The sequence below is a fragment of the Leucoraja erinacea genome, chromosome 7 (assembly GCF_028641065.1).
Source record: "Leucoraja erinacea ecotype New England chromosome 7, Leri_hhj_1, whole genome shotgun sequence".
Taxonomy (NCBI): Eukaryota; Metazoa; Chordata; class Chondrichthyes; order Rajiformes; family Rajidae; genus Leucoraja; species Leucoraja erinaceus.
In genome coordinates, this window is record NC_073383.1 from 33,528,078 (window position 1) to 33,537,029 (window position 8,952).

The following is an 8,952-nucleotide window of genomic DNA, read 5'->3' on the forward strand; positions in this document are numbered from 1 at the left end:
GTAACGGCTAAATTTTGAGACATTTTGAGAGCCAAATGGCTGAGGTAAATGGACGTTTGGCAAATGAGAACCTTTTAAAAATGTGATAGCAAGGGTTCGGGGACAGCATGTTCCTGTTAGTGAGAAGATTAGGGTGGCAGGTTTACAGATGACAAGAGATATTGAAGCTTAGACAAAGATATTGCCAGGACATGAGTGCCTGAGGTAGAGGGGGAAGTTGGGCAAACGAGGACTTTTCCTTGGAGGCTGGAAAGGTTTAGTGGGATATCGGTCAATGAGGTCCAATGGGACTAGCTTAGATGGGGCATCTTGGACAGTATTGAAACGTTTGGCAGAAAGGCCTATTTTGATGCTGTATTACTCTATTATATGGTTAGGAAAAAGCATACATCAGGTATATGAAGTCAGATCCCTCGAAAGTTTATAAGAATTAGAAGTATATTTATTTAAGAAAGCAAAAAGAGGGCATGAGATGGATCTGGTAGGCACAGTAAACGAAAATCACAAAAGATTCTCCACGTATATTAAGAGTAAAGGGTCTGTCCCACTTAGGCGACTTTTCAGTGGACTGCCTGCGACCTTTAAGGTCGCGGCACTCGCCTGAAAAACCGCGAACTGGAGGCGACCGTCAGAGCGGAACACACACACACACACACACACAAACACATTGCAAAAGCGGGGGCCAGGGAAAGCGGGGGAGCACTGTCTGAAATTCACATGATGCAACGCCAAGATGATACAGACACAAACCGCGATGAACAGGAAGGTTAAGACGGCTAGCACAGTGTACGGTAAGTCCTTTAAAAGAGCGAGTTGGGGCAGAAGGGGGGAGAAGGGGGGGGGGGAGAAGGAGTGGAGACACTTTTAAGAAGCTAGACGACTTTTAATAAGCCAGAGATACACAGCTGTGAAGTTTAGCGGGCATTTAACATTACCGGTCGGTTTTCCTTGGTTCTGAAAACACGTGCTTACGTTTATTGTTCCCCAATGAGCCAATGAAAATGCCCGGTCAGCAAAGGAGATGAACTAAAACTACCTAGGGCTGCCTCAACTACCTACAACCTCACTACAACTGCACCTACTACTACAGGATTATTGATTTTCTCCATGGCGACCAATTTTTGCTTGCAGAAACATTTTCAACATGTTGAAAAATTTGCGGCGACCATACTGAGGCCGCGACTAGTTCCCAGAATGCGGGAACTCCTCGCAACCATGAAGGAGACTCACCAGAGACCACCAGCGAACATGTGGCGACCATGTGGCGATCATGAGGTGTGCGCAGAGTCTCCTGCGCTCGCCTAAAAAGTTGCCTAAGTGGGACAGGCCCGTAAAATAATTGAATTACTGTGACAACCAATTGTTGGGACTTGCATCTATCTGAACTTGTTAAAATCTCTTCAGAAATAACAAAGCAGATTTTTGGTGTCAATGTGAATAATAACATGGTGAAAAATGCACACAAACCACCCAGAAGTCCACGTGAAACAATTATAATTAGATACATTTGGCAATCTCACTTGGAACTGGGTTCCTCATTTAGGAGAAAATGATGGGAGATTGGATAAAGATGGTCAATTAAGTTGAGAAATCTTGGAAAAGCAGGGGAGCAGGATCTTTTGGGGGTTAATACACCGCAAGAACATGCTGGGCGTGGTGGTGATCTACTTATTGTTTGGTAAGGCATTCAATAAAACCCTCATGGTAGGCTGTTCCAGAAGATTACGATGCTTTGGATTTATGGTGACACTGTTGTTTGGATGAAGAACTGGCTTATTAATAGAAGACAGTTAATTGTGTTGGAACAATGTTATTCTGGCTAAAGGTTTGTGAGCGGCAGAGTTCTGCAGGGATCTGTACTGGGATCTCAGTTGTTTGTGATACATATACACGACATGGACAGAAATGTAGATTGAAAAGGACACACAAAGTCGGTCAGGCAGCATCTCTGGAAAACATGGACAGGTGACGTTTTGGGACGAGACCCTTCTTCAGACTGGACAGGTAATGTTTTGTGTCAAGACCCTCTTCAGACTGGACCGGTGATGTTTCAGGTCGCGACCCTCCTTCAGGCTTCTTCAAACTCCAGAGATGCAGCCGACCTGCAGAGTTACTCCAGCACTTGTATCCTTTTGTGTATTAATCAGCATCTGCAGTTCTTTATTTCAGATTCAGATTCAATTTTAATTGTCATTGTCAGTGTACAGTACAGAGACAACGGAATGCATTGCTAATGGATTGGTTAGTTCTAATGGATTGGTTAGTAAGATTTCAAATTACACCAAGATTGCTGTAGTTGCGGACAGCAAGGAAGGCTTTCACAGGACTGCAAGATATATATTAACTACAGAAATGGGAGAAAAAATGGGAGATGGAGTTTAATACGATCAAGTGTGCGGTGTTACACTTTGGGAGATTAAATGTAAGGGGAAAGTACAGAGTTAATGGCAAGACTTAACAGCATTGAAGTACAAAGGGATTTTGGAGTCCAAGTGCATAGCTTCCTGAAAGTTGACACACAAGTAGACAAAGAATGCGTTTGGTTTGCTTGCCTTCATCGGTTGGGGTATTGGATAAGAGAGTCAGAAAGTCATGCAACTTTATAGGACTTTGATTCAGCCGTATTTGGAACATTGCTATAGTTCTGGTCGCCCCATTACGGGAAGGATTTGGAGCCTTTACAGAGAAAGTAGGTGAGGTTTACAAGAATGCTACCTGGATTAGAGGGGTTGAGCTATGATGAGAGGTCGGACAAACGCGGATTGTTCGCTCTGATGCATAGGAGATTGCGAGGAAACCTGATAGATAGATATAAAATTATGGGAGGTGTAGGTGGGGTAGACAATCAGAACCTTTTTCCCAGAGTGGAAATTTCAAAGACTAGAGGGCAAAGCTTTAAGGTGAGAGGAGCAAAATTTAAAGGAGATGTGCGGGGAAATTTCTTTACACAGAAAGTGATGAGTGCTTGGAAAACACTGTCAGGGGTGATACTATAGTCACATCACTACCTCAAGTCCTCTGAGGAGGTCCAGTGTTGCACCCTGTCCAATAGTACACTATATTTGGATTAAGAAATCTTTCTTGAAAATATTTACCAAATTCCATTCCATCCAAGACCTTTACTGTATGGGAGACCTAGTCAGAGATGCTGCCTGCCTGAGTTACTCCAGCTTTTTGTGTCTATCTTAGGAAAATTGAAATATCTTGCTAATACCCTATGATTTTCACAGCTACCTGCATTTTCCCCAAACAATCTCCCTCCATTCTTCTCTGGGATCCTCCCCTCTGCCAATCACGGTTTAAAAATAAGGAACCACCCATTTAAGAGAGAAATTAAGCAAAATTATTTCCCTTGGGGATCTTTCATTTATAGAACTCTTCCTCAAAGGGCAGTGGAAGCTGAGATTTTGATTTTTTTTGAGGAAATAGACGCTTTAGTTTTAGAGATACAGCACAGAAACAGGCCCTTCAGCCCACCAAGTCCGCACCAACTAGTGATCCCAGGACATTAACACTATCCTTCACACATTAGGGACAATTTACACATATACCAAGCCAATTAACTACAAACCTGTACATCTTTGGAGTGTGGGAGGAAACCGAAGATCTCAGGGTAAACCCATGCGGTCAAGGGGAGAAGGTACAAACTCTGTACGGAGAGCACCTGTAGTTGGGATCAAACGCGGGTCTCTGGTGCTGCAAGCACTGTAAGGCAACAACTCTGTGCCACTGTGCCACCCTTGATAAGCTAGGGATTGAAAGGTGACCATGAGTAGATGGAAAATGTCACCCATTCCTTCTCTCCAGAGATGCTGCCTGTCCCGCTAAGTTACTCCAGCATTTTGTGTCTACCTTCAGTTATGATCTTATTGAATTGTGGCAGTCTTGAGGGGCCAAGTAGCCTACTCCTGCTCCCTTGTTTGTATTATACTTGTGTATTGAAAGATACAATATTGAAAGCATCTTCAACAGAAAAGCACTGATATATTGAGAAAGGAAATTGATTGTGATAAATACCTTGTGTTATACGGACTTAGCAAACGTTTAGCTAGCAGTAATAGTGCCTGTGTGAAAGAGCAAGCAACAAACTGCCAGCAACTGGTAATTAGTCGAATAGCAACATGTTGTAAATCTGCAACACTATCCTGTTGAATACTCAAAGGAAGTGGAAGGTTCTACATTTAGACTCATGTTTACCCTTCCTACAGCTGGTGCCTTTTTATGATTTTAGGTCTTAAATTTTAATGGGCTCCAACCTTGCACATATGAAATGTCTGTGCCAGACACATCAGTCTGGAGGTGCTCTGATGGCCCAGTATCGGTAATGCCACCACTGGCAGCAAATATTACCCAACACTTCTGATTCGTATTTCTGTCATGACTGCCCTGATACCTGACACGGACCTGACTGAGCAGCAGGATTTACAGAAATGCAGCAAATTTTGGAATTATGAACTTGTAGTAACAGTTTCTGGAAAGAAGAGAACTGTTAGGATGTGATAGAATAAAGCAAGCTATTATTTCAGCTTGTATTTTCTGTCTTAATGTTTCAGTTCACTCTCTGAGGTCAGCCAGCACTCTTTGCTTTGCATAATTTATGGCAGTGCTCAATCCTTAAGACTAACCCAATCGCCTTTCCACGGCAGAGCCTTTAATAATTTCCCTATGTTGACACTAAATATCACTGCAACTATCAGATGGTCTACAGGATTCAGGAAAGAAAGTCTCCTGCAGATACAAGTGTTATCAGAAAAGAGGAATGAACACATTAGTCGAAAGAGTTGAAAATCTACTCCGGCAGTTCAAGGAACACATGGGTTACCCCATCTTCTCCGGGTTCCTCCCAGACCTCAAGACATACAGGTTGGTAGGTTAATTTAAATAAAAAACAGAAAAGCGTGGGCATACTAAGCAAGTCGGGCAGCATGTGTGGAAATAGAAACAATTCCTATTTCAGGTCTGTGAGCTGATGTTAGAACTTGGAAAGAGAGAAAACTAGTTATTTTCGCAATAGTTGAGAAACTGGGGGAGAGATGGTTAAACAAATTGATTATTTTGATTGCATGAATGCAAATGGGTTAATCCGGAGATGGTACAAGCATATTATGTTTCTTTGTCGGTGTAACATGCTGTTAATGACAAGGCTGTGGGACGCATCCAGAGAGCCAGACCATACAAGTAGAATAAGACAAAACGAGCCAAAGTTATTACACAAGGTTCTGAAACACACAGAAAGAAAAAGTGAACTACCTAATGTTGGATCATTCAATTTTGATTCAGAAGGTCACAATGTATCATAAGGAGGATGAGGTGTCGTTCCTCAAGCTTGCTATACAGTACAAGAAAGAAAGATTGGAGTGTGAGTGGGATGATGAATTAAAGTGATAGGCAACTGGAAGGCCAGGTTCATTCCTGTGGACTGAACACAGGTGCTCTACAAAGCATCCACCCAATTTGCACTTGGTTACTCCAATGTAGTGGGAACCACATTGTGAACACTGAATGTAGTACATTAGATTGGAGGAGGAAGTGAATCACTACTTTACCTGGATGGATTATTTAGACCTCTGGATGATGGGAAGAAAAGAGGTGAAAGAATATATGTTGCATCTCCTGCGCTTGCTTGGAGAAGTTCCATAAGGGAATGGTTGATGTGGACAGAAGGCCGGATGAGGGAGTCACAAAGGGAGCAAAACTTTTCCAGCATTTTTTCATTTTTAGTTCAGATTTCCAGCATTTGCGTTGATTTTACCAAATGTGAATGTGAGTGATAACATCCGGGAGGAGTGTAAGGAGAATAGGGCAAGATTTGTGTAGATGGATGTTGGATGGTCAGTGTAGGCTGGTGGACCAAATGGTCTCTGTGCTGTATTTCTCTATGATTTGAATTATGTAAGTAATGGAAGAGGAACATGAAGGTTACATTGAAGGTTAGATCTTCCCTCCCCATGAAAGATTTTTCCTGCTTCGGATTTTCAGATTTTTCAAACTGCCTGGACACCTTTCTCATTTCACTCTTTTCCTTGTGAGATATTGGTGCGAAAACAGCTTTCTCGTTTTCTCATTCACTTCACTTTAGCTATTGCCAAACTCACCTCAGTATCTGACCTGAGCTGCCCACTTCAGCCTGCTGACAAGCTGTTACTGCTACTGCTCGGCAGTCCAACCAATGTTTCTTCACACTTTGGACCACAACGGTCCCAGCCTACCATACGTGATGTAGCTTGGTAGAGCTAAATATGAAAATACAGAGCTGGGGATGTGAGGGAATGAAACTGAGGCTCCTACTAAAGACTGATTGTTTGCAGAGAGAGATGGTCAGAGAAAGGCTAGTTAAACTATATAGAAAACATGGAATGAGATTGGACTGAGGGATGGAGTCAGAGGACAGAGAACTGTTGAAACATGTCATTGAGCCAGAGAGTCATACACCATGGAAATAGGTCCTTCAGCCCAACTCAAGAAATGTACCAACATGAGTTCTATTTGCCCGTGTTTGACCCATGTCCCTCTAATTCCTTTCCTATCCATGTAGCTGTCCAAATATGTTTTTTATGATGTTATTGTACGTGCCTCAACCACTTCCTCTGGCAGCTCATTCTATGTACATAGCACCCTCTATGTCAAAAATTTGCGTCTCAGATCCTAATAAATTTTTCCCCACTCATGTTAATCTTATGCCATCTAGTTCTTGATACCCTAACCTTGTGAAAAAGGCTGTGAATTCTCCTCTCAATGCCCCTCCTAATTATATGCGCCAATATACGATCACCTTATACCGCAAGCAATAATTTTGTAGCCTGCTCAACCTCTCTATATATCAGTTCCTCAGGTCCTAGCAACATCCTGTTATTTTTTTCTGTACCCCTTTCCATCTTAATGGTATCCTTCCATCCTTTGTTGTACAGTTTCAACCTTATGTCCCAATGTCTATTATCTATTCCCTGACTGATGATGGCCAGCATGCCATAAACCTTCTTCACCACCCTCTGCACCTGTGACCCAATTTGCAGGGAACTATCTACCTGTACTCCTTTGTCCCTCTGTTCGACAATACTCCCCAGCCATACTGCTCACTGTAAAAATCCTGCCATGGTTCTTCACCACCCTCTGCATCTGTGACCCAATTTGCAGGGAACTATCTACCTGTACTCCTTTGTCCCTCTGTTCGACAATACTCCCCAGCCATACTGCTCACTGTAAAAATCCTGCCATGATTACTAAAATGCAATACTTTCCGAATAATTGCATTTGAAATGCACCTGAGTAAATGTACTAAACCGCATTTGACATTCCTTGGCCCATTTAACCGACTGTTCAAGATCTTGATGTATTTCTTGACAACTTTCTTGACTGTCTACCATGGTGATTAGTAGAAGTGAGAATGTACAACATGCTAGACCCTGAGGGGTTTACTAGGTGCTACAATAGAGCAAGGCTTGAGGCACAACTTTTGGTTTGATACATAAGTGTCCCTGCGTACTCTACCAATCAATTAGACTGCTCCGTTGGTCTTGGTTCAGGTTGTTCCATTTATGTTTGTAGGCCAACTCTTCCTCTGAAGTCTGCAGTGAATCAGTGGGAGACTATGCCTCTACCTGGGGAGTTTTGTAACATAGCTGCTCAGTAAAGAAGTGAAGGGCATCTTCACAGCCCATGCATCTCACCATGGAATTCATCATGGAGTTCACCTCCAGGAATTTCCTATCTCAGAATACCCGAAACACCTGCCCTAATTTACATGTTTTATTATTTTCACCGTGTGTGTTATCCTTTTGACTTGCTTTTAATATTTTAGAGTTAATTTGCTAGCGGGTGCTGGGTGATGGTTTGGTATGACATTCCTAAACACCCAGTGTAAGTAGCAGGTAGGTGGGTGGATGAGGCTGGTGGCAGTCAATGCAGCCTCCCATTTATCCTGGTCCAGCGTGGCCCAGGAGCGCGGACCATCAGGGAGACGCCGGGTAATCTGCTCCCAATGTGTTTGCACCAGAACTTGAAGGCGTTTTGCCAACTCCAGGTGCGTTAACCAGGGTGGAGGAAGATGCTTTGCTTTGTCAAAAATATATTCCCACGGGTAACTCTAGTCCAGATGTCGGAGAGAGTATCTGATCACGGGCCTGTAGAACGGACTCACAGTGCGGATTAGACGGGGATTAACGGACACTGTCACTCTGCTGAACACGCCTCCAGGGACAGCGCAAGGCTCTGTCCGACCGGCCTCCCCTCTGCTAATTTTAACACCAATTTGTCATTTGCGAGGTATATATAAAAAGTCGCATTTGGGGCGCCCCGGGTTGCATGGGTTCTAGGTCGGGCAGAGGGCAGATGTGGGGCCCATATGCCCACAAGATGCGCTCCCCCTTTTGCCCAACGGCCGGGCCATGCAGCAGGGATTGTGGCCAGAGGAGGCCCAACGGTCAGGCACTACACATCTGGGCCAAGAAGCAGTGGTCTCTGTATCTGCCCAGAGGCTGGGGACATGCAGTAGGCGCTGCGTATCTGCCCAGGTGTTGGCCTTGAAGTGGGTGCTGGGACTGGGAGTGTTCATCTGAAACTCTGCACATCTGTCGGAGGATGAAACCACGCAGCGCCTTCATAATTGCCCCAGGTTTCAATGTTATTTGCGGACCAGTTGGAGCCCGGGGTGGTGTGAGGGTGGGCGTGCAGCGCGTTGTCTATCCCGGGACAGGGGGACAAGGAGTCAGATGTCGTCCAGTGATATCTGGGTCCTGGGTGAAGAGAAGCCGCGCTTTGGGGCTGTGTTCATTGCCGGGTTGGGGTGGGTCTGTGGAGCTCGGGTGGGGGGGTTGGGAGGCGGCCTGGCCTTGGAGACTGGCACGCTCTGTTCCAGGATAGGTTTCATTTTATTTTTAAACCGCTCTTGTGCTTAATCAGCACTTTGTGCAGAAGGGGCCATGGAGTGCTTGCGACCCCGAGGAATTCCCTTCA